This window comes from Dermacentor andersoni, chromosome 1, assembly GCF_023375885.2.
Source record: "Dermacentor andersoni chromosome 1, qqDerAnde1_hic_scaffold, whole genome shotgun sequence".
Taxonomy (NCBI): Eukaryota; Metazoa; Arthropoda; class Arachnida; order Ixodida; family Ixodidae; genus Dermacentor; species Dermacentor andersoni.
In genome coordinates this window covers 327,481,141-327,508,935 of record NC_092814.1, presented here as the reverse complement: position 1 = coordinate 327,508,935, position 27,795 = coordinate 327,481,141, and the positions used below count along the sequence as shown (strand labels likewise).

Genomic DNA, 27,795 nt, shown 5'->3' with positions numbered 1-27,795 from the left:
AAGTGCATACTACTGCCCTCCGGATGTGAATTGTGCATTTTCAAGCGAGTTTCAAGACATTCTAAATGAAGTGCATATGCTATTTTGGCATTCTACTGTGATCATTTATGGCAATTTTAATTTCTCCATTATTAACTGGACAACAGAATCTGTCACAGCTGCTCACACTCAATGGCATATTTTCCTTCATTCCTGTCTACACTTCATGTTACCTCAACTCATTACTCTGCCAACCTGTTCATCATGTACACTGGCCAATATTCTAGATCTCATCAGAGGTAGAAAAAAATTAACATTCAAATATGCAAAGCCATCAAAACTGCCCTGGGCCTACCATCTACGGCTTTGACTACGAGACTTCTCAAGACGGGCATACACAACACCTGGCAAGAATTAGCCGAAGCTCATAAAGCCAGTCAGTTAGAATGACTTGAGCTCATGCCCACCGGGAGATCAGTGCTGCAACGGCTGAGCTACAGTGAAACCTTTATAGGCCACCACGGACCGAAAAGAAAGAATTCCTCCAAACATCTGCAAATCCCTGTGCATAGCACCAATTGTACCACAAGGAAAGAAGACAAGCCCAAGTGGATGCCCTACGGCAAAGACACAGGCAACGTCCAGATGCCAGATACACCGACACAGTCAAATACCCGCCAAGAAATGCTTACGCCCTGAACATCACAGATTCTAAGGGCAGAGAGCTAGCGTCTGCCACAGTCCGTGCACAAAACTCTGAGACTGCAGAAGAGACGGCGATCGCCCTAGCAACTACCACGTGCAGACGCAGCTGTAGTTTTTTCCGATTCTGAAGCAGCTGTCAGGAACTATGCTAAGGGTCTAGTGTCGACAGAAGCACTAAAGATATTGAAGCACGACAGCGCTTCGATCCGCTACACCTGCGTGACCTGGGTTCCAGGGCATGACGGGCTGGAGGGGAACGAATCAGCACACGTCGTGGCCCGAGGCCACACCTGCCGGGCCAACCCTTCCTACTCTCAAGATGCCGGTCTGCGTCAGCAGGGGCAGAGACCGTACCCATCACCTACTCAGCGATCCTTCAATATCACAGGCTGGAACGCAGGGTGCACCCACCACCTCACCCAAAGCTCACCGAAGAAGAAAGTACCACACTCAGAAGACTACAGAGTAACACTTACACCCACGGAATACTCATGCACAGACTATACCAAATGCTACAAGGAAATACTCATGCACAGACTATGCCCAATGCTACAAGGATACCACTGCCCAATGTGCGGCTTACCATACACCTTGGCACACCTGATCCTCGAGTGTCCATGGCATCTAGATACAGACACATCGCCTTCACCGAAAGAATATAACGCCAGACAAGAAAGCGAAGACCTCATTGAAACGTGAGAGGCCAAGCTCGTCTCTGAGGGCCTGGAGCAACAATGACACCTCGTCGCCAGGGCCAAGGAGGCAGCGGAGGCCAGAGGGTTCCTGGAATGAGGAGACCTCCCACCTAGAGTGGAACTGGGGCTTCACCCGGGATACTGTTTCAAAAATAAATGTTTATTCCTCCACCTCCTCATCTCGACCAGCGATCCTCTAATCTGTTCCGGCATTACTCACCTGGACGGGCTGTCTGATCATGCAGTTATAGTAGGTCTGCTTAACTTCTCTTCAACAAAAAAAGAAAACACTACTAAACACATTAGGTGCTACAATAGGGCCAACATTACTCGGCATAATCGTTAATTAGCCACCTTTGCAGACACAGTCGAGCTATTGAAGAGAACTAGGTTATGTTTAGAGCCACCTTTGCAAATCTTATCAAAATGTTCATCCTTTTTCTCAGCATTAGATGCAACAAAACATTCAATAAATGCCTGCAGCACCTCATAAATAAAATGAAGCGCTCTATAGAATGGCAAATAAAAAAAAAATCCAAGACATGGCAAAGATACATATTATCTGACAAAGAATGCCAGATGCTACTAAAATCCACACGTCAACAGGTTTACAGCTATGATTTATTATGAATAACAGTGATTATGGCACGTAATAAACCCCTATTCACAGCCTGACATAATCCTAATTCTGGTGGTGATGTAGTTCCTGAGTTATAGTGTGTGCAGTTACTAAATGACATGTTTTGTTGAGTGTCCAAATGTGAAGACATCACTGCATGCCCTGACTTCCCCATGCAATCTGACATGTCTGAAATTCTTATTAGTGGGTCGGGCATTTTTACCTTACTAAACAGATTAAAAACTTTATCTACAACAGGTCACAGCAAATTTAATAACAAGCTACTCAAGAATGTGTCCCAGCTAGTGTCGCAACATACCCCCTGGGTTCATTCTTAAGACTGGTGAGTGGCTAAAGTCATCCCATTCTACAAATCCAGCGAGTGTTTCTCCCCCGTTAACTACCAATGAATATCATTAACCAGTACAATTTGCAAACTTATGGAACACATTATTAATTCACAAGTCATCGACTATTTCGAAGATCTCAGTTTAACATTCAACTACCAGCACAGGTTTTCATTTACATTACGACTTAGCATGAAACCACCACATTTACTCCATCTTTGCAGCAGCTCACCACTCTCTTGGCATCATCAAATTAAACCTAAAGCATGCTTTTGTCAACATACATAAACTTGCTTGCACTACACTAATCCACACAAAGCTCGAATACGCATCGCTAATATAGCACTCTGGCAGGTAAACATTGTTGACGAGATTGCATTTGTTCAAAACTGGGCTGCTCACCTTCATATTTTCCGACTATTCATCTTACACTTCCATATGTCATCATTAAAAGCACATACTAATTTACAAGCACTATCCCTTCGCCACAAATCAGTGCATCTTTGCCTGCTTGACAAACTTTATAATCGTACTTCTCTTCACAATGATTTCTTTCAATCACCACCTGTCGTATTTTCATGCCGGGATCACCACCTCATATTCAAGCGTACACCATATCGCACTTTACAATATGCATGCTCCTTTATACCCTGCACCATCACTGAAGGGAACTGCTTTCCCTCTGATATTGCCACAGAATCTGACATTAAAATTTTACGACGTGCTACGCACTGTTAATTAGTTGCCTTTTTTATTACATTCTTGTTTAGTTGTTTTTGTGAGTTACTAATAAATACCTGTATTAATACCGTAGTTTATGTGTGCATGCATATTTTCAACATTTGATTTTGCTGTGTGCATAACTTTTGTTTTGCAATTCTTATGATTTCTTACATTCTGTTTCTTAATACCTAAACAATGTTAGCATACCTTTGTTCTGTACTTTGTCCTATTATTTGTTGTAACTATTTCTTTGTAATCTCATTTATGTTTGTACTCCCCCTGCCCCTGTTATGTGATGGGCGCAACTGATGCCTTTAAGGGCACCGTTGAGCGCTGCAACACTGCTACTTTGATGTAGCAGTGTTGTGAGGCATTTTGCTACCCTAGGTAAAGTCAAACTACTGCACTCCTCTCCACTCTAGCACCAAATTTAGGTGCATCATGTGAAGAATTTTAAGACACATTGTAAGGCATTATAGTAACTAATATGGGAAAAAAGTTGGTACACAGGTTTCCAGGCATCACTCCATTGTTCTTTCAAAAGTCAGTCATCCATAGTGCATTTGAAATTGGATATTTTACGGAATCCAACATTGTCCTTTGCCATTGGTGAAATGTAAATGTTAAAGTGGGGTGAGGAACGACTAGATGCGATGTGCCCATTTAGAGCTGCCAAATCTAAGTGGCCACTTGTTTTGCCTACAGCACAATATACCTCTGCTTGGTTGTGTTGCTGGTCAGAAATATACATACAAAATAACAGAAGGTGCTGCTGTGCCAATATATTCACAAAAGTCTTACATGATTATACAGGTGCCATCCATTAGCATCAAAACATGGCCTGCACAACAAGCACAGTATCTTCAGCGGAAATTGTAGTGTTATATCTTGCATACAGAAATGCAGAAAAGTGTAAACAAGGTGCACTGTGCTAAAATTTGTCTTGTGAATTCCTACTGTGCCAACTGTGCAGATTGATGACATATAGTTTGATCTGGGAGCTAGCCCAATGCACATGTACACAAAGGAAAATGATTCACCTCTTAAATATGTGAAATGACGCCCAGGTAGGCACAGTAAATTTTCAACTTTGTATGCTTCAGTGTTATGCTAGAAGAAAACGTTTTTTTAGTGTGTTGCTGATTCACAATTATATACCAACTATGCATATAGGAGAAGAATCTGCAATCTTTTAGGCTGCGTGTTAAAATACCATGTATACAAACCCAGGGAAAACATGGGGAAGGCAGGAAATGGAAATTCAAGACGATGAGCAAACCGAGAACAAGATGAAAGCAGGAGCCAACGTTGCAACAAGTGGACTTGTCTTCTTCAAGGCGACATATGCTTTCCTCGCCACAGTTACAGATATTAAGAATCAATTTGGTTGATTCCCAGCCTGATACTCCGTGATTATACTGATAGATATGCATACAATTGTTTATCCTTTTTCTGTGGATTGCATTTCACCTACTAACAATTGAAAGATATCAGTCAACGTGACATGCAAATAGTGTTGTACTTTGCGGAAGGTATGTATATATATATATATATAGAGCACCAGCAATTATGTTACGACCTTTGACGAGTCATGTGACGCGCTTGACACACCATGCTCGCCGCTGGGTTGTTGTGCTTTGAGTGCCACATGTTTTTCTGAGCACAGGTTTGACCGATAAAGATTTAATGCTGTGAAGTGATGTTTCCAGTGCCTTATTCTACACTGTCACGACAACGCAACAATGCTCTGAAGTATATATTTATTGATTTGACAGCAAGAATTCCATAGACATTTTCTGTAGCATGAAGGAAGGAGATGCAGATATGGTAGCAGATCTGAATCATTATTATTATTATTATTATTATTATTATTATATACATATTATTACTGTATTAATCATTAATATACATCACTGTACTGTGTGGTAGTACAATATATAGTATACCGCTCAACACAGTCAGTGCTCAAAGTTAGCCAGGGCTCGAGAGAGTTCGGCCTCTCTTCCATTTTCTAAGGAGGGGTTCGGCCCCGTCTTTGCAGGTCAACTGTAGCACTGCGGCACCCATTCGACAAGCACTGTAGGTGATTTTATTGCCAATAGTGCCTTGTGAGGGGAAATTCCAACTCTCCAATTTTTGGAATAATGACTTAAATAAACAACAAATCGGTTTACTACCTCTGTCCAAGCGGCGTGATTATGAATGCCTTAAATTGTTGCATAATTCAAATAACACCCCACACTACTCATTAAAGAACAACTATCTGTCTGCTGATAATTTGAAACCTACTAGGAATAGCCACAAACTTAACCTTGCACCATTTCAACTGCATACTATAACCTGTTTAAGTATAGCTTTCCTTATACAATTGAAAAATGGAACTTACTCCCAGGTGAAACTAGGTAAATTAGAAAGATCTTTGTATTTACTTGATTCATGCTGCGTTTATTATACTGATTGTATCTTTTATATTGAAGTTATCATGTTTTTTAAGGCATTGAAGTTGATTTGTGAAGAAAAATATTTTGTTATATGCAATGTACAAACCCACTCCTGCGATAGCCCAATTGGACTACAGTATGTGAAAATAAAAATAAATAAATAAATAAGTGATTAATCAGTTGATAGGGCATGAGCAAAGACAGAGCAACAGCTATTGTCCTACTTCTGCATGCATTTCCCCAAGGCATTGCACATGACAGTCACCACCCTTAATTGCTCGACTAATTAAGATTCTTGGCACAGCTAGCATACTGTTTCATGAGTCAGTTGAGTGTGAACCTACCTGTTCGTGAATTATTGAAGGTTCACCTTGGTTTCTTAGTTTACAAATTAATTTTAATTCGCTTAATTATTTTTGCATTACGAGTACGTACAGTGCTATACCATGCATGTACTTTGTACACTTTTTGCAGTAAGCAGGTGTGAAACCATGAAATATATTCTTGTATTGCCCTGAGGTTCTAGGTCCTTTCGGCTCCCCTTATTACCACCGGTACCACTATAGCCGTTATCACCAGTGGTGCGGCCGGTATGTCGATCGATACCGCCGGAATGCTTTATTGAGCGATATATGTGTGAACGTGACACGCGCGGCTTGCCCGTAAATCCGTTTCACTTGCGCGTGCCGCGTCAACAGAAACACGCCGCTTTTCTTTCTTTCTTTTTCTGGTGGAAATGGGGCACAACACCGAATAAACGAAGCTGTGCACAACACGTTTACAAACGGACAAACACGAAATAACAACCACTCTGACTCATCATTAACATGTCTAATTGACCAACGATTTGGCGGCTGTCCATTGTATTTGTTAGGTTGTTAATTATGCTGTTTCTCACTGGTCAACCAAGCGAGAGGCTGTACTAGTAATCATGCAAGCCGTTCGTTTTCTTGCATTTCGTGACTTGCTCGTCCGGCTCCTTTTGCCGACGAGAAGCAGCCTATTTCTCGCTTTATCCCCAGCAGCAATACTCTACAAAACGAAATATTGTCCCTCCATTTAAACCCCATTCAACCAGGTTTAATGTCCTCGACATTGAGCCACAATATGTAAGGAATATCGTTTAAAGGCCGCAGGCCAGCTGACAATGGACATAAATCGGAGGGGCCGAGGGGCCAAAGAAACTAAACTAAAACATTGTTTGCCGTGAGTATTTTCTAAACAGCATGTGCCTTATATCTTAAATAAATAAATATAAAATAATCTAGACGGACATATGTTAGAACTTTGTTTCGTTTTGTCCATATTCAAACTCTTCTAGGTGGCGCCCCAACGGCTCATCGAAATGCACGCAGCGCGAATTCGAATCCACAGCGAGATTTGAGCGCGGGAAGCTGTTATGTGCCAGTGTGCTGGGGTAGGCTTGACAACTCAAAATTTTCTATTTGTACTTACGAAGCAGCAGTATTTGACAGAAAAGAATAATACTTTGATGCTCTTCTCACGCCTACAAGCGAGGGCGGCGTGATTAACAACACAGCGTAATGCGCAACGGTGAACGCCAACGAACTGCGTGCCGCCACCAACCCCTGGACGAAGCATTTTGGTAAGCTCGTATTTTATTTCTTGTTTGCAAAGTTTGTCGCAGGCAAACAATTTCTTTATTTCTAGAAGGATCGCATTTGACTTCGCTATCGTGAGTCTCACGCCGTGAACAACGGCTTCTGCGATATCCTGAACGTATTGATGTGCTCAGTGCGCATGCATGATGTAAGACGATAGAATAAGCAGAACTGTGTAACCTCTATATCGTACAAGGGGGGAGAAGGCGCGAAGATAATATGTCAGTTGAATAAAAAGGACACATCTCGTTTGTACGCGTCCTTTTGTTTTAGTTACTGTATATTTTGGTAATGTATCGTCATATGGGTTTACCAGCCATGGCCGGACTTGGTGCTCTCGTTCTCGCGTGCAAATGTCCCAGTTGGCTGAGGTGGCACTGTGAACAGCGCCAGACAGGGCGCGATTCCCCCGGTTCTTGAGCCCCTGGCCAAAAACTTATTTCTGGTATAGGAAAAATTTTCACAGCTGTGCACTGTACCCACCGTGGTTGCTTACGGGTTATGGTGTTGGGCTGCTAAGCACGAGGTCGTGGGATCGATTCCCGGCCACGGCGGCCGCATTTTGATGGGGGCAGAATGCGGAAACACCCGTGTACTTTGATTTAGGTGCACGTTAAAGAACCTCAGGTGGTCAAAATTATTTCGGAGTCCCCCCACTATGGCGTGCCTCATAATCAGATTGTAGTTTTGGCAAGTAAAACTCCATGATCTATTTTTTTACCTCCGCACTATGTGTTTTGAAATGTTCTCCCTTGTTTAAGCGTGTTGGTACAAGCCTTTACCGTAGTTTTAGCTTTAAGATTTGACCATATTCTCTCGGTGCGTAATGCCTTTATATACAACAACCGCGGATAGAAGTTGCGACTGTTTGAGATCGTAGCGCCTTTCCTCTAAGTTGTAGTGATTAGATGTCATTGGAAATGTGTAAGGTTGGAAATGCTTGTTTTCATCCTTCACATTCTAGAATACAAATTTATACTAGGGTAATTAAAACTTGCAAAATGCAGTGTGAAACTTCATGCTAAACTTTATTTATTCAAAGAAAATAAACAATATTTTCAATGTCCCTTTATAATAGCATCATTGTGCACTGTGGAGGTGAACTGGTTCGAAGGCACAAACTGACTGAATGGATTCTTGTCTTGCTTTAGCATAACTCAGTTTGAGTATGGAAGAAAAAGTACAGGTGACAGGATGAGCACCAACTTCTAACTGGTCTTATTCCACGACCCTACTGCACATTATATGCGCCGCTCATAGCACACATGAGAAAAACAACTGAAACAACAACCTTACAAGAAGCAGACAGCTGCAGTTCACTGAAAACGTGCCGACCAACTTAGAAAGTAAAGTTCCTTGCCTGATAAAGATAAAGAGGGTGTACTCACGCACACCCTAACGTATTTGGCAATGGCATTAGCCTGATCAGTAATCTCGCGCATCAATTGAATGTTACTGCATCCTATGATGACACATTCTTTAAAAAAACTAGTTTGCATCCACAAGTCTTGCAATGCATGGCAAGGGGCCTACTTCGTTAACTTTTATGAAGGTTGTAACTATGCTCGCCCAAGCAATCGTTGATACTGCATCAGAACGGCAAGTTGGGCCAGTTGGTTGGGATTCATACTAAGGTTTGTTACAGCGCAACCTAAGACAAGGACAACAGATGGTACAAAACAGCGCCGTGTCGTCATTTTGTACCTTCTGTTGTCCTTGTCTTAGGTTGCGCTGTAACGAACCTCATTATGAATCATTGATACCCCTTCCCGTCTGTCCAATGTAGACGCCCTTGCACAACAAGGGAAACTTGTATACCATAGCTCAAGTGCAATTAACATGCCCGTTCATGTCTTTTTTCCAACCAGTGTGTCAAAACAGATATAAAATACTCGCAAACATGCAATTACCACTACGTCACTTCACATTTATTCTGCGATATTCTGCTATCTCAACTGCAGGTTGCCAAGAATGAAAAATTACCAGAGTGCACTACTCGAATGGTGTTCACTGTATCTGATGAGTGTCTTGATTTACCTAATCGATGAGATGTCAGTGAAAAGCTTTGTATGATGGTTACAAATGGCCCGTAACAGCATTTAAGACAGCCTAGGATTTGTGAAGGCACGAGAACGAAAGCCCGTGAAATAAATAAAAGGTGAAAATAAACTGCCCTTACCATGACAATGCTTCTGTGCACTATTGCATCAATCTTTACAAAAACTTTGTCAAATAGGGGCACTGGGAAAGAGCAGCTGCAGTTTTTTCTCGACATGTCAGCAGTTTTTGGCGTGCAAGTACAGTCCCTACCAAATGCGAAGTAGCGCGATCTTGGTAACAGTTCGCTTTGCGAACCTTTACAAGACTGTGCCCCAGGTTTGCACATTCATAATATATGCAGTGCACTGATGACACTGTTTCCGTCTGAGACCACTTATATTACTGATATGGAGCGCATTGTCACGTGAATTTCTAAAGAAAAATTCGCTTGTTTGTTTGTTTGTTTTTTTTTGTCGGGAAAAAAAAAAGACCACACATGAACTAGGTCGTTGTAACGCTGTTATCGGTCATTTCTCGGCGTATTCCACAACCATTGCATTGGCACCATATTCGATAAGTAAGGAAATAAACATTCATTACAAGTGCATATTAATTGCTTGTTCACAATGGAAAAAAAAAACTTGAGTAGCTCAAACATAAACCTATCAACATAGAGTGGGTGATGTTCACGGAAAGCACTCATTAATTTTTTTCTTGGCCACAGTTAGTTGTCACATCCAGTATGTAATTTAATGGTGGTTTCCGAGAAACCTGTACAGGTCTCCTTCGTAGCTTCATGCTAAAGTAGGGTGGGTGAAAATTTTTCCTGTCATGAATTTTACTTGCCTTGCAGGCTTCCACAGAACTGATCTGCCATAATCAAATAGTGCTCTGTAAAGTAAAATAAGGAACACCTTTTCTTCATATACCTGTATTTCACTCATTGACCTTTACCAAGCTACTCATGTAAACATGTATTTACTGCTCGAAAACGGGCAATTCATGCTCCAGTGTGTCAAATTTGCCACCTCCCAGAGCTGCTCCAAAACTTCTTTGACTGCTTCCATCCCTGTATGAGTGGCCCATATAATGTTTAATGAAATTATCACTGGCATCCCAGAAACTTCAACATTTAACATCCGCCTGCCAAAGTGCCTACATCTCAACATTTTGGTTAGAGCTGATCACTTTATTTGCTGCAGGACTGAAGCTGTCTTGATATCTACAATACATTGGACACTACATGCAGCATTATGAATGGATACCTGAACACTGCTTGAAGGAGCAAGCTCTACAGCATCACTTATGCTCCTTTCCATGGGTTGGCAAGAGGAACCGTGGCACGCAACTCTACAGGCACCTGTGCTCTTCACTACCTTCGGAGGAGAGATGCATTGGTATGCTGTACATATATTTGACTGTGGGTTCCAGCTGCATCTCTTGCATTGTCATTCGATGTGCAGGTAGAGGAGTTACCTATTGGGCGCACATGTTGGTTAACGATACAAAAAGGAAGGTGCTTCTTTGAACACCGATGACCCTGTCCTCCACTTATTTATTTTAATTTTCTTGTAACCTTATTTTTGTTGATTATATAAAGGTCGCAGGCAATTAAGCCAAGAAAAGCGTTGGTGTAATTAGCTGTGGTTGAAATTGAAATGTAGAAAATATTGAAAGAAAGTCATGAAAGCAGACGAAAGGACCTTGTCTCTGGTGGTGACTGAACCCACAACCTTTGCAGTACACACGCGATGCGCTACCAATTGTGCTAACTTGGGTATTTATGGTATTTATGCCCTGGGAGTGTTAGCCAGCGCCATTTAGAGCCATGGTGGGCAGATGTGGAACATCTTTTTTTGCACGATGGTGTCGACATAACACCTGAACTGAAGAGAGCAGGCATGTGGCTAATAAACCCATGCATGCTACCTAAAGGCATCAAAGCTATGAGGTTTCAAACCCTCGCATCAATGAATGAGAAGGAAAACGGGCTTCATTTTTTTAAAATCACGACCATATAAAGCCAGCAGGCAATGAAGCCAAGAAAAGCATAGGGGTAACTAGCTGTGGTTGAAATTGAAATGTTGAATTGGCTCTGCGGCCATCTATCAAATTTCACCGCAATGCATTATCATAACTCAATGGGCAGCACGTTTAAAAATTATAATTCAGAAGACTGCCAGAATTTCAACAAATGAGCAGTTAGCAAGAATGATAGTGTATGCCCTTCTAATATTCTTCGTATTTATGGCACTTATTCGTAACTTTTCCGCTGTGTTATATCAGTGTTTTAATTCGGACCAAAACTGTGCTATAATGTAGCAAAGAGGTTATGGTCTAGTGGCGTAAATGTGCATGTTAATAAGAGGGCAAATCGCCTTAACGTTAACTGAGAGTTGTTTAAACTTGGGCAGCCTTCCGAAATATACTTTTTTTGAAGTTGCTGTCCATTGAGTTACACTGGTGCACCGTGTCATGCGAGCTACCGCAACGAGATGGCGCTATGTACACGGTCATGTAAGATGCGGAACAGCGCCTCTGGGAGAGCGGACCAGACCGTGTAAGCCGAGCCGGCATGTAGCCGTGCTTGTTTTGCATACACAACCTAGTAAACAGTTCCAGTTAACACTTACGTTTTGTCAATCACGTATGCTCGTCACCCGACCATGACATGGAGGCAACGGTGGGATACTCGACAACCCTGTGAGAAATGCACCACGCAAGTAGAAGTCTACACCTACAGCGCACTGTGGTGAATACGAAACTTTGCTACCCATGGCTTCACCTACAGTGTCCACAGCCCAGCACGCAGCTCCACTAAACTCGTTCGTCGTCAAACTGCCGAAAAAACTTGATTTTCGGCAGCCCGAGGAGTAGAAACGGTGGCTCACGAGAAGGGAGTGCTATAGAGCTATCTCCAGACTAAAGACGACGACGAGACGCAGGTGAACACACTCATTTATGCCATGGGTCGTGAAGCCAAAGACGTCCTAGCCTTGCTCAGGCTCTCTGATGCTGAGAAACTCGACTACAACACAGTAATGCAACTGTTCATAAAAAATTTCCTGACACGGATGAACATGATATACGAGTGTGCAAAGTTCAACAGCCAGAAGCAAGACGTGCATGAGACAGCCGATATGTTCATCACCGAACTCTTCAGGCTAGCTGAAGCCTCTGAGTACAGCGCCCTGAAAGAGGAACTGATCTGTGATAGACTCGTGGTTGGTCCCACAGACACGTAGGTAAGTGAGAAGCTGCAACTTAATGCTGAGCTTACTCTGGAAGCCGCTGTCAACGCTGCTCGCAACATGGCAACAATCAAACAGCAGCAAAAGGACCTACGGCCACAGCTACAATCACTTGAAGCTGTAGACACCATGCACAGCTTCTCGAAGAGCAAAGGAAAGTCAAATAATTCTCGTAAAAACCAGCGTGACCAAACTGCGCTGACATGCAAGTGGTATGGCTCAACAAGACACTTATGGTTCACCATCACACACTATGTGCACAGCGAATGGCAAAACATGCAGTGCCTGCAGTAAAAAGGAACACAGCTGCCGTATGCTTTTCCGCTTCCAAAAAGCAGAACAAAATGCACATACCAAGCTGTTTTGGAAGAGGTTTACTTGGACAATTAACTGACCAACAGGATCCTGGGCCATGAAAAATCAATGTGATGGTCAATGGCTTCAAGGTAGACACTGGTGCAGATGTGACTGCCATGCCGTCAAGCCTCTACGACGAACAAGTCACGGGAAACCTGAAGCAAGCAAAAGAACAGCTGCTCGGACCCGGCAGGACCAAAAAAAGCAACGGTTAGACTGCTACCATGTGCTGAAATGGCTGGTTGTGTCAAGAACAAATTTATGTAATAGACAAGCTGCATGACGCACTTTTTGACGTCCCCCCGCAATCAATACCTTCAGTGTCCAACCAAGTCTCCTAGAAGTAGCAGAGTCAAAAGGCAAGGTCAGCGACCCAGCCAACAACTACCTTTACCTGGCTACAGACCTGGGCCTACCTTCTCAGGACCGATTACAATATATCGCTACTCCCTGATGCCAAGCGGTGTGCTATTATGTACTCGGGGCGAGTACCTCTGCCCATGTTGCCAAGTGTCCAAATGTGAGTTGGAGAGAACGGAGAACCTGGGTGTCATCATAAAGGTCGAAGAAACCACAGAGTGGCATGCACCTATGGTAGTGGCTAAAAATAAAGGAGGCGAGCTTCAAATCTGCAGTGACTTTGGAGGGTTAAAATAGAACATCCTGTGAGAATGAGTCTTAGTGCCCACCATCAATGATTGCCTGGCCAAACTCACCGGAGCTGCCTGGTTTAGCAAACTTGATGCTATAGCCGGATATTGGTTACTGGTTACCCGAGTCCCAGAGGTACAACACTTTCCCGACGCCAATTGGCCATTTTAAGTTCCTCCGATTGTCCTTCAGAATTTCCACAGCAACTGAATTTTTCCACAGGGAAATGCTAAGACTGCTAGAAGGCCTGGACGGCCAAGCATGTCTGCAAGACGACATAATAGTGTTTGGCCGCACGAAGGCAGAACATGATGCACGACTGCACAAAGTACTTCAGCACCTGCAAGAAGCTGGTATCACCCTAAACGCAGTAAAGTGTGTACTACACCAGCAGTAAAAAATCGGGCCCCTTGGTTAACCCCCTTCTCGTTCATTACATAACGAGGCTCTCGTCTCTGGCAACATTGGTGCCTTCAGGTACTACGTGTGGGTTTATTGACCAGTTGCCTTCACCCAAAAAGATCACATACTCGTGATGCCTGCGACAGAAAGGATGCTCTACATATCGCCAAGGTTTGTGAGTGGTGGCACTGGCTAACAATCCCAGGGTTAGTTCTAGTAGTAACATAAATACCCCAGAAAATAGATGGGAAGACGGTGCTGTGTTAGCTCGATCGGTAGAGCATCACACACGTAATGCGTAGATGTGGAATCGTTCCCCACCTGTGGGAAGTTGTTTCTTCATCCACTTTCAGTTCCATTAAGTTATAATTTCTTTATTTCAATTAGTAAGTACAAGTAATTTTCCCTGTGTTGTCCTTGGTGCCTTTGTTTGTTGGCGTCTTATGATTAATAAAAATCGGCCCCTCGGTTAACCTGCTTTCTTCTCGTTCATTACATAACAAGGGTCTCGATTCCGGCAACGTTGATGCCTTCAGTTGGCATGTGGGGCTTTATTGACCAGTTGCCTTCACCCAAAAAGATCACGTACTTGTGATGCCTGCAGCAGAAAGGATGTTCCACATCCACCGCGTGTGTGCCATGTTTTCTAAGAAAGCAGGAACTATTCATATAATCTCTCTGGAAGTTCATAAAAGAGGGGGAGGGAGGAAAGATTGCAAAGAAGGGAACAGGGTCAAACAAATTGAGGTGTAGCAACCTGTGTAAACCGAAAGCAAAAAACATCCATACACATACTTGTGAGAAATACAAAAAAAAAGAATAATTACACAGTCATTCTTTGATATTAAAAGAGCTTCTGATATCAGTTGTGAATTCATGTTTCTACTTCTGCCAAGAATATATTTCAAGTTGTGGATGACAAGTGCATGTGTTACAATGCTCACCTACATTGGTCTTACTTTGTTTTTATATTCTGCAAATATTCTCTTGCCCTTTCATCAGTGCAGCGTCCAATTTGGCTTGTGTAGAGCTTACCAGAAGTAAGAGGTTATTTGGTAAACCATTCCAATGGCACAATTCATGAACGGTGTTGCATGCCTTTTGTTAAAAGCAGCTGTATTTTTACACTCAAGCGTGGGAAAAAAGCTTAGATGGCTTCTTCGGAACCAGCAGCACGAATGGGGCCCCATATTTGTCATTAACCTTCTTCAGTGAGTGCAACTGCTGTGCTCATGAGGCAGTGCCTCTGGCTGCTTCAAACTGCGCACTGTTAACTTTGCTGCTTTCCACTCCTGAAGTTTTCGCTGTAGGGATTCTGAGATTCCGATGATGAGAGTGAGGGAGGCCAGCTGTTATGAACATTCCAACGTGAGCACAAAATCTATTGTGCCTTGTGTTAATACACATTTTTAGAGCCTATTCAAGGCACATTGGGCAATTGTGGGCTTAACATGAATTTAGGCTGGTTCATACAGTAGCTAACCTTTCTTTCCTCTTAGTTGGTAACTTCAGGAAACATGCGTTAGGGTGAGCATCAAATGTTTACCTAAGATATGCAGCATATTGTCAATGGGTTAATGAAGTTGAGCCTGACGAAGTCTTGTCCGGTTAGGAAGAGTCAAGGGAAAAAACAGAACTGACACCGACCAAAGTGAAAAATTATTTAAAGACACGTGGGAGCCTTGCTTACAATACTTTCACCATGCGTGTCTCATGTGTAAAGGTTAGTCCTTTTCCGTGCCCATTAAAGACATTTCAAATGTTATCTACCGTATTCTCATGTGTCATATTAGAGTTAGGTTGTAAAAAAATCAAGATATTGATGTATGTAAAAACACTTAGAACCACGGCGTTGTCAAATATCTAGTGATGTAATGTCACAAAGCACAGGAGCATTGCGATTATCACATCTCAAAACCCCTACTGCAAAAGCTTAAATTCCAAATGCAATGAAATTTCACTTTGGCTATATTGGTAATAAATTAGTAGTAAACACTACTGTAGTGATCTTGGCAAAGCTGCGGGGCTGGTATCTAATTTTCTTTTTGATATTCTTTTAATACTGTATTAGCAGACGACACATGAACCTGGTGGTTAGTGGCTATGACGAGAGTCCACATCGCCTCCAGGTTTTTATCACTGCAGGCAGCTGCAGGTAGTCCCTTATCTCGTAGGCCACACTAAGGTGCCCTGCAATCTGAGTCATGCCTCACTGCCAGTTACTGGTAATTGTGGCATTCATTTCAGTCTCGGTATCAAGATTGCTAGAATGCTGTTTTGTATTTACACTGTTTGAATCATTTTTTTATGCAGCCCTAACTTTTGTTGTAGTTGGGCTTTAAGGGCTGTAAAACAGCAAAAGCCAGCAGTGCGCACACTTTAAAGCAGCTGAAGCAGCTGGAAGTACTGCCTCATGAGCACCAAGTGATGCACTCACTGCAGAAGATTGCTGACAAGCATGGGCTCTGAGTTGAGCTTTTTGGTGTTGCGCTGCCAAGCCTGATGGTGGATAATCAAATTGTAGCTGTGGCAGCTGCATTTTGATAGGTGGGAAATGAAAAAATGCATGTGTGTTTTGCATTGTATGCACAGTAGAGTAACCAAGAGGGTCAAAATTATTCCAGAATCCCTCGTACTTCATGCCTCATAATCATATTGTGGTTTTGGCAAATAAAACTACAGAATTTGGTTCAATATATTAGTTGGTGCCCTTTGATGTTCCAGTTCTCTAATTTTCTTGCTTATAAAAGCTCTGTTCTTGGTATCAATGATGAATTTGTTATTACAAAAGGCTAACCTTTAATCTAACTTAACTCATTAATTTCCTTTAGTGTCCCTTTTCCATGCATTAAAAGCATGGAACACTAATACATTTGCATTAATTTTTATTTGACTCGTGCTCAACAGCTAGATGCCATAGAAGAGAACTACTACCGTGGGCTTCAAGTTGATAGGTTGCCGTATAAAAGCTTGTCTTTTCTTTTAGAGATAAAAACACCTGAGCCTAGTTTTCTGTCTTTATATAGACTATTGAGATAGGCAAACACCACTTGCATGATAGATCAGTGATTAGTTATGGGTTCAGTTTTTGCCCCCACCCCAAAAAAAAGAAAGTGAACTTGTGGGATCGTTCTCCACCTGTGGCAAGTTGTTTTTTCATCCACTTTCATTTCAATTAATTTATCATTTTGTTATTTCATTTATTAAGCTCAAGTAATTTCCCCTATGTTGTCCTTGGTGTTTGTTGGCTTATGATATTACTAGTAAAAATTGAGCCCTCGGTAAACCCTCTTTCTTCTCATTTATTACATAACGAGTGTCTCGAATCAGGCAACATTGATGCCTTCAGGTAGCATGTGTGGGTTTATTGACCGGTTGCCTTCACTAAGAAAAGATCACGTTCTCGTGACGCCTGCGGCAGAAAGGATGTTCCATGTCCGCCGCCAAGGTCTGTGAGTGGTAACGCTGGCTAACACTCCCAGGGTTCTACAAGGAAACATAAATACCCAAGAAAGTGGATCGGTAAATGGCACTGCGGTGCTCAATTGGTAGAGCATCGCATGCGAAATGCGAAGGTTGTGGGATCGTTCCCCACCTGTGGCAGGTTGTTTTTTCATCCACTTTCATTTCCATTAATTTATCGTTTCATTATTTCATTTGTTAAGCTCAAGTAATTTCCCCTATGTTGTCCTTGGTGTCAGTGTTTGTTGGCTTCTTATGATATGACTAATAAAAATAGGGGCCCTCGGTTAACCACCTTTCTTCCTGCAATAACATGTTTCATGGAGGATAACAAAAGCACGCTTGACTTTCTTAAAAAAAATATGCTTCATGTAGACAGTTTCTGCGTCCTTGTCTGTTTGCAACCTAAAAACATGAAAAACAGCTAGTAAAAGGCAGCAGAAAATTTTAAACGAACTGCTGATATTGCAGTAATAAAAACTCTTCACAAAGAATAGCTAATAAAAATATTTTAGAAATTTCAGTGGTTTTCTGAAAATAAAATTGGCATGGAAAAGGTTAATCTTGTATGGGGCACTAAGAACAGTAGTAAAACAAATTAGTCACCTAACGCAATCTGTGTAATGAATTGAGGATAAGTGCTCTATAAAAAATTACATGTTTTCAATGAGAGATGGTGATTATTTTCCGACACATGTCGATCTTTATTTGCTAATGTGGAAAACCACAATCACTTCCCTCTCAGCTCTCAGGGCTCTGCAACTAACCTCATGTGCTGGAAGATAGGGAAACACCCACGGCTCATATGTTCAGCCATGTGGCTACTGTAGTTATTTGTGCAAGTTCTGGGTTCACCCACTCCCTCATTGAAACATTGATAATGATTACGGTTACTAATACTCGTTTCCATCCAGGAGCCAAATCAGCTTGTAGTTGATGCTAGTCCTGTTGACAGGTCTTTATCCTTGTTTCTTCCTGCTATCATACTTCTAAGAATAAATAATCTTGCATACTATTGCTGAAAGCTGGGAGAGTTGGTTACTGGCATTAGGAAACATAGTTACTACACTATAAGATGAAACACATGAAATGCACAGGATGAGCACTACACATGAACTTGTTTTAGTACATGAGTGCGATTATATGCATGCATGAAATGCTCAAATTTGCAGCAAAATTTGACTATACGTGACATATAACATACATCACTCATTCTATTTTGCATGTACCATACATCTTTTTCAAGTAATCAATTTTTATATTCGAGATTTCAATAGAAGGTGTGCTATTGCATTTATCGGTTTGTCTGGGAAGGCCCTTATATATCAGTGTGCAATTTTAGCCTTACATTTTCTGAGTATGCTGTGCTGTTGTATTTTGCCATGTATTGATATCTTTTACAATGTCCTGCAAGTGTTTCAGGCCTTGCTAACACGCTAACCTGCGCAGAATGCTCAGCCTGTCTTTGAGGCACTTTTGAGTGCCTTTAATGCCTTCAGCAGCAAGTGTTATACCCGTCACACGAGCATGCCAAAGGTCCTTTGAAGTTAAGGAGCATTGAGCTTTCAAAGACATTAGTTCAACGGATATATGTCGGTGCTACATGGTCTCCAGGTAGTCTCCGTTGAAACTTTTAACAGAAACCGCAATGTATCCTTAGCGCTACCATCACCTTGAAAGCAATAAAAAAATATGGCCCAATGCGTCTTATAATAAATTTGTCACATTTTTTCAGCAACATTTATTTTTCCTAATACATAGAAACATCAAAACAAAATGCACACGTAGTAAAGGCATTACTTTATCACAAACAGATGTATTTATTGTAATGATGGCCACCATGTGTACCGCTTCGTACACCGCACATTGGCGTCGATTATTCATTGTTGCCTTTGCTTCAGCTGCTTTGTTTCGTTCGTTGTGGCTAGGTAGCGGTAGGTACACGTAAACGCTGTAAAAACTAAAAAACAAAAGTGACAAGGAAAGATGTGCAGAAAAAAGCCAAGGAGACTGGGATGCCTAGCAGCCACTAACCAAAGAACCAAATCGCACATGGCAACCGTGTTGTGTCGAGGTTGCTGCTGACGACAGGCCGTGCCGGTGTTGCTGTACCGGCGCTTTCATGATGGAGATTGCGGGTGTCCCGAAAGTGTTTAGTACTTTAGTAACAGTATTCAGTACTTATAAGCTCGTTCTGACGAGGTAAAAATTGAACTTCCATATCTTTAGATTATTTTTTCTACTGTCAGACGCCCTCTAGGCTTGGGAGTATTCCCTTGAGGTTTCAAAGGACGAACGCGCACTCCTTTGACTCAAAGCCCCCTTCCAGTAGGGCTCCTTTGCTGTGCCTGTGTGACAGTGCACATTCTCCCTTGAAGTAAAGGATCTTTGGTTCAAAGGACTTTGAAAGTGCCCGTGTGACTGGGGTATTATGTAGGATAGACCAGGATTTGTGGTAATGGCAGGCTGCAGGAGCATTGTGCACAGATGTAGGTGGTAACAGCATCTGGATATCTCACAAAACATTGCAAAACATGCCAAACTGTGCCAAACTGTGACTGTACACATGCAGTTTGCAAATATAAGGCAGGGAAGTGCAGATTTGTATACTAGGTCTTTTCCATCCAAGAAACCAATAACTGCATTAACAAACCTTCTACAGGGGTCTTGAATAAAGAAGTTGGTTACTTGAACAATATGATGTATGACATGGGTGCATCATGAATCACATAGTTTATATGTCGTGTATTGTGAAATTTCCTGCGAATGTGTCGTTTTTATGTATGTAATCATTGTTTAGTGAGGTTGCTTGATGTCCAGCACCCATTCTCTGCATATCATGTTGGTATTTTGTTTTGTCTTAGAACTGTAATTATGTTTCATAAAACCTTACATTGCTAAAATTAGACTTTGGGGCAGTTTGGTCTTTCCATCCACATTCTTGTTTTTGTCATTTCCCTTACCATGCAAGCACTTGCAGTATTTCGTCATGCTCTTGCGTTTACAAGCCAGATGTCTGTCTCTGAACAGCTCAAACCACTTGTAGCATGCAAATCTGATGCATTCTCAATAGAACTCCATAGTGAATGTATTGCTAAAAATATTTTTTAGGGGATGAAGCACTTCTATAACTACAGAGTTTTGCAGCAATAAAGAAGCAGAATGCTTGCATCTGTGTAATCTATATATAATATTTTCTTTGTATCATCTTTTATCTGACTGTCTGTCAGCATGGTAACATTGCATATTATCGTCTTAACATTCATGAGTTCCAAATAGCTACTATAATCTTTTTGTCCTCACATTTTCTGCAATATCCTTCACCGGAAGGACAACTAGCAGTTCACTTGATTTACCACTTACAGGCAACAAATTAACCATAATAGTAGTGTCATGCCTATTGCTTAAAAGCTCCTAAACGATTTTGCACATCTGAAAGTTCCTTGAATTCATGCAAGCAGGTGCTGCTTATATGATGGCTGAATGCTCATGTGATTGGTTTTTAGGCCAATGTGAAAGAAAAACGCCAGTACCTATGTGTTGCTTTATGATGTTGACCTGTATTTATTATTACGTTGGTGAACTGTGTGTGCACTCTGGTGTTTTGTATAATCTGTGTATAATACAACAACATATATTATCAAGAACACATTCATTTTATTCGTTTTTGTAATATGTTGTCATGATTTCCTTTCATTGTCAGTGCTGCAAGGCGTCCTAATGCCTAATTTATAAAGAGTTGATTCAAAATTTCAGAAACTTTTAATCACTGCAGCTATAGGTTTTTTTAATATAAGCTTTCTTCACTACAAAATGGGGGTTCCTAAATTGGTTATTTGCGCCTATAAACCACCCGAGCTGGATGAAAATACTTTTCAGAAATTGCTCGAAGGTCTATTATACTTAAGTCAGAATAAGAAGATACTCTTTGCAGATAAAAAACATTAATGGTCTATCTCACATAATGAAACATTCTGGAAGGCCTTGTGGTCATTCGTAGAAACACTTGTTTGTAGCTTTGTCAGTGCCATGATGTTTCAACCTTAGCCTACAAGATAACGATACTCACACCATGTGAAATTTTCGCGAAGTATTCTGTTTGTGCATTCTGCGACTTAAGAGGTCCAGACACTGACCAAAATGGTTTAAAGTACTTATTTGAATTTTTGAAGTTATTTGAATTTGAAAACGTAAAAAACTATTTTAAACATTTTGGTCGGTGCCTGGACCTCTTCCTTTTAGTATGCATCATCCCGACCAGACGGGCTTTCGTCATACTCCACTTCATCCAGTCTGCAACTGTACAATGGGCTGTAATTTTTCCTAAAATCTGAGGTGGCCAAGATGCACTTGGAGTGGTAGCATTGAATGGCCCAGCACTGTTGAATAATTGGTGATGCTATGTTTAAATATTCATGTGGTGTCTGTTTGCAATACAATAGTACATAATCTATTTACGTTTGGTTTTCCAGAATGCTCCCTATCATGGACTGCCATCTCAACAGTACCATGGCTTTTTGTGTGGATTCCTTCCCTTTTGAAGGCCACCACTGTTTGCACAGCATCACAGCCTGCCTGCCTTGATCTTGCGGAAGAAGAAAATACAAAATGCCTATTTTTTGAAATGCATGCATGGCTCCATGCAACACCACCTGTCGTCGGGGTGTTAAGGTTTTTTGCAGAGAAAATGTAATGACGCCTTATGTGTGCCCTGGTGGCAAAGTGTTTGCCTCTTTGCCTGTGTAAAAATTTCACACTTATGGATACTGTTAAGGGTTCCTGTATCATATTTTCTTCCACTTCCTAAGAAATTTTTGTTTCATTATAAAACTAAAAATTATAGTTGAATTGCTGCTTTGTGTGATATGTAATATTCAGCTGAAGGTGATCAGCAGAGGTCGAACAAGTGTTATATCAGGTGGAGAAATTTTTTTGAGAAGTGGACTTCTTCGTTAGGGTAACAACCGTTTTCCTTGGCAGCATTTATATAGTTCACTTTTCTCCACTCCATGGATATCCAGCAAAATGAGTGAGTGCATAGAGAAGGTGAGGTAAGTTTAAATGCTCACCATGGGGGTTTAGTTGGGGTAGCAAGGTGTGTAGAAGTATGGGAGTTTGGCAGGTTGCTGGCACCAATTTCTATGAGTGATCTTGTTTGTGTCTATGTCAGTTATATAATGCGAGGCATCTTCTGAGGCCAGAAATTTTGAAAAAAAAAAACTCCTTATATTTGTGAAAATTCAGTATGTGCCCTTGGGGCTACTACGAGCACTTGGGGTCACTGGGTAGATGCAGCTCTCCAATGAACTTTTTTGACACAAACTTGTGTATGTACACTGGGTGTGTGCCACTGCATATGTGCCACTCTTTAATGAACCTCTTTGATGCTGACTTAGGTCATGGGGCATCACAACACAAACCTATGTAGCGACATCTGTGTATGCAAGTAAGTGTGAGCTGGAATTGTCTGCTTGGATTTTCTTTCCCTGACGACGACTAGTCCCCTTGTTGAATTAACTTCAGCCTGAGATATCACCTGTTCGTCTACTGTTATCACATTATGCCCATTTTGCTGTGAACTTGTCATGTTCTCTAGCTGGCAAGCTTGAATTTCAGGTACTGCACGCTAAGGAAATTGATTTAGAGTGGGTGGTACCACCTCTGCTTTTTCTTTGCAGCTGTGTGTTACATGAGAGAATAAGTTGTACGTAGATGTCTATTAGAAATAGCATAGGTATTCAAAGGTACTTTCATTATGTTCTAGGTCATTGGTGCTGTCTGGCCTCCTCTGGATCATTTTTTTGTAGCATGCTTTTTACATGCAAAAACAAACGTGGCCTGTTCTAATGCATGCAAGGACTGCCCAATAGCTCATGATGTTTTGAGCCGCTGAATTTCAGTCTTGGCTGCACTTGTGGATTTTCAACTGTACTGAAGCTTGCAATATGCTTGAATTTCCTGTCAAACTGGTTTGCTTGTTTGTATCCAATTTATTGAATTATTTCACTTTCATTATGCTAATAGTCATTGATTGTACTATCATGCTGGCACATATGATTCTGGAACTGCAATAAATTTCCAGACATTTTATTGCTTTGTCATGGTTTTTGCACTCGTCAGACACAATCTACTAAACACACACACAAAAAGAACTCCCTTCAACCTCGTAAAATTCCCAAAAAGTGCATAATAAACTCCCAGACCTACCTGTAAAAGCTCTAATAAGGAGCTAAAATGCACTCCCAAAACATCTGTTTAAAACTCCCCTAGTAAAACAGCTCCCTAAAGCTGTAAAAATTCACTCCCAAGCATTCTCCTATATGTTCCCATAAAAAGCAAAAATCGAACTCTCAAAACTATCCATAAGTGCTCCCTTAAGCAGAGCTCCCAAAATATGGGAACGGTTGCTCCCAGGTTTACACCTAAGCACTCCTACAAGGAGGTAAAATAATTTCCCAAAGGTATCCTTCAAAACGCCCTGAAGAAGCCAAACGTTTCCGAAAATATGTACGTAAGAACTCCCATCGCTTCTCCTATAAATTCCCATAAGAAGCAAAATAAAATACCCATGTCAACTTGTAAAAGCTCCTCGTAAGAACTTCCATAGTTCTGGTGTTCAAAAGAGGAATGAAAAACTCCCAACGTTCCCCATATAGACTCCTCCAACCACTCGGGGGTTGGTGTTCAAAGGAGAATTAAAAACCTCCCATAATTCTCCATATAGACTCCTGCAACCACTCAGGGGTTGGTGTTCAAAGGAGAATTAAAAAACTCCCATAATTCCCCATATAGACTCCTGCAACCACTCAGGGGTTGGTGTTCAAAGGAGAATTAAAAAACTCCCATAATTCCCCATAACACCACCAAACACAAGGGTGTGAAAAAAAACTCCGTTCGAATGGAGGATATTGTCCTCCCTTAAGGGCTGAAGTTATGCAACGAGGTCAAAACTCCCTAAAAGGGTCAAACCTGTTTACAGTGTAGTTCTTGGTGCGCGCATGCCCTCATCGCTCTGAGCGCCTGAGCATGCGCTATGGCAGCAATGGCGGCGCGCCGTCTGTCCGCGTCAATTTGAATTCTCAAAGACTGCGCCAGGCACGTCAAAGCAGTGTTGCAATCGGGCTACAGAAAAAAAAATTGGCGTCTACTTAGGCAAGTTGGCTATGTGGCTATATTTGGGCTACTGAAAACCTGCGATTTGGCGATGTTTGGGCTATAAGTGCGGCGCTAATCCACGCTACACAGGTGGCTCTCATCGAGTAGAAACAAATTTCGAAGACTATGTTTTAGCTGGCTGAGCCGGCAGCGCGGCCGTGATGATCCGAGAAGTAGAGGTTGTTTCACAGTACACTGTACAGGATGGTCCTTTATGAAAGGGAACACGCGAGCGCGTGGCCTGTGTTCTGCGGAGGCTGCTTAGAGCGCCAGCAACAGGTATCCAGGGGAAGCACGTCCACATGAAGCGCCATTTATTGGCTGCCAAAATAAGCAGACACGGCTGATAGGCAAGCGGCTGCTGTACTGCCTCCGACGCCACCTGGATGCGCAACAGGCGGGGCCTGCTACGCAGCGTCTGCTGCTGCAAGCCGCGCTCGGTACGCTAGCACACTGGAAATGTAGAAGTACCAACATATGCCCGCTGATTAATGGGAGCTCTCAGGCTATCTTATTGCGTAAGCATTCTTTGGCGAGTACCGCAGCAAGATCTACCCCCCACGCGAAAAGTGTAATGCCTTGTATTATCGGCACAAAAATGCGCAATGCGCGAATTTACGACATTTGATCATTATAATAGTGTAAATGTAGATGCTTCATAGCTTCATAAGCGATGAGGAACAACTGAAAAAAATTGATTAGAGAGAATAACCGTTGAGATACATAGGCTCCACAGAAAATGCATGACGAAGCAAGTAGGGGTGGGCCAACTTTAAGTTTGGATGTAGGCCAACATAAATTTGGGAGCGGGCCAATTTAAATTTCGGGATGTGCGAAGTTGAAATTAGAGCATGGGCCAACTTCAATTTGGTAGTGGGTCAAGTTGAAATTTGGAGGTTGGCCAATTTAAATTTGGGGGTAGGCTTATGCGCACTTTGAGAACTCTAGTAGAGTTTCTGCGTATTTTTTTGCAGTAAGGAGCCCTGGTTACCCACTCCCCCCATAGCATGAATAAACCTCACAAGATTTGGAGCGGTTTAGGAGAGAGGTGCACTAAAGTGGAACTTTAGGTAACTAAACGTAATTATTTTGTTATTTATTATTCAGGCTAAGTTACTTCTATAATGACGACATTTGCTATATAATTAATTAACTTTACGTAAAGTTATAACGAAGGCGGGTATATCTGTAATTAATAATTAAGATTACTGAATTAGGTCTAACTAATCTCAATATATCCATAATTCTTGATTAGGCTCCTTTGACTTAAACTTAGTAACTTTTGATTAGTCTAATAATCTAAATTAAACTGTTTTAATTAGCCTCAGTAATCGTAATTGTCCTCCATTAATCGCTGTTACGCTTAACTGTTTTTATCCTAAGTAATCGTACTAATGTTTATTAACCTTACGTACACGTATACCGCTCAGTATTTGCTATATAGAGTCAATATCATAAATCTCATTAGTCACACGTAGTCATAAGGCATTCTCATACACACGTGCTTAGGCCTGACACGATGCACATGCAGTGCATCATGTCACGCGTTACAGAAAGAAAAACTTACGGACGGACAAAGATCTGAGGGAAGAAGCCCTACAATGCTTACGTATTAATATAAGCACACCTGGGGTACCTAATAACTACCGGGCGTATGTTGGCGCTTCCACGTTTCCAGTGCGCTTGCGTATCCAACGAGGTGTGCTAGTAGCAGGTGTTGCTCTGCAGGCCCAGCTTCTTGCGTAACAGTCATGCGAGGAGGGGGAGGGGTCCAGCTAATCGGCTATGCCTGATTGTTCTGACCACCAACAGATGACGTTACAAGCAGACGTGCTTGTCCTTGCTGCCACTTGCTGGCGCTCTAAGCAGCCTCCGCATCCGCAGAGCACGGGCCACGCGCTCGCGTGTTCCCTTTCATAAAAGACCACCGTGTACTAACATGGCTATGTAAAGAAAGGGAGAGCATTAAAACCGGGTAGGGCGATCGTGGCGCCGGCATGAAAGAAGGGAAGCACGGGTAGATTACACGCTCCAGTGCATTCATGGCCATGGCTTGTGGGTGAAACTTGCTCCACGTTTATCACGGTAAGCCTTTTTTACTGCAATTTGCCTTTTCCTGCGAGATGAATTTTTGTTAGCTCTTACATTTGAGATTTATTTCAATAGATTGTACTTAAGATCGAATCCTCCTCGGAGAGGAGAATCGAACCATGAAAAAGGGGGCCAAGTATGAGAGAAACTCTAATAATTAATGGGAGCAAGACCCCAAGGTCAAAGGTGGGTCCTGGTGGTTGCCCCGTAACGTCACAGATGTAGGTACTCATTGCGTTATTATCGAAACATGTTTGCCACGATGACATCAGTGCATCACGTTCTATGAACATCAATCGCCCACCGTGTTAGTTTAGTAGGTGTGGTGTCGCGCTGCTGGCTGGACAACGCGGGTTCAATCCCCGGACATGGCGGCCGCATTTCCTTAGGGCGAAATGCAGGAACCCCCATGTACTTAGATTTAGCCGCACGTTAAAGAAACACAGGTGGTCAAAATTAATCCAGAGTCCCCCACTGCGTTATGCCTCATAATCATATCCTGGTTCTGGCATGTCAAACCACAACAGTTATTGTTATGAGCACATGAACATGGTTTTCTTTTTGACGGTAACCGCGGTTTTTCGCAGGATTCCCACTCTTATCAATTTGTCGTTTATGTTTGGTCTTTGTGCGCCGTCGCGGCTTTTACCATTTCGAGCGAGCTATGTTCGGGACGCGCTCGTCGCCGAAAATGACTGCGCGCTTAGTGCCGTTTGGCGCGGTATGTTCTGAAGCTTCGGTTAGAATGATTCAGACAGTGAGTGGCATGTAGCCTCTCTGACTTATTCTAACGCGTGTTCTTGGCGTGCTAAAGACCTAAGACGGCGGTTGATGTAAATGGAAGCCATTTAGAGTGTGTCCCAGCTAATCCGGGCCAAGCTAACCTAAAAGAGAAGGAGAGAACAAAATAGCACAATGACACAAAGTGTGTCTTGCGCAATCTAGTAAATGTCTCGGTTACCATTCCCCAGTGAAGCATTTATGTCCCATAGATGTCCATATAACGTCATGTTTTAGACATTGCACACGTCCTATAGATGTATATATTTCTCCAAACAAAAACAAATACCTACTATGGATAATCCAAGTCCCATCCAGATCACGTTGCTCTAATCTTAAAAGGATGTCACAGCTGGACATAAGTGACTTCTAATAGATGTTCCTGTTAGGGACAAAAGAGGTTCATAGAACGTCTAATGGATCTTTCCTGTTCACGCTATAAGGAGCTGCATACGTTCGTTTTTACCTATATATC

At 42.1% G+C, this 27,795-nt stretch overlaps 1 long non-coding RNA gene across 1 annotated transcript; it reads left to right on the top strand.

The window, feature by feature from the left end:
• The first annotated feature begins 10,433 nt into the window (after positions 1 to 10,433).
• Positions 10,434 to 23,384, top strand: LOC140215351 (uncharacterized). The gene is made up of 2 exons (XR_011892306.1): positions 10,434 to 10,568; positions 21,767 to 23,384. It is a non-coding gene; the product is annotated as an uncharacterized lncRNA (long non-coding RNA).
• The last annotated feature ends 4,411 nt before the right edge of the window (positions 23,385 to 27,795 follow it).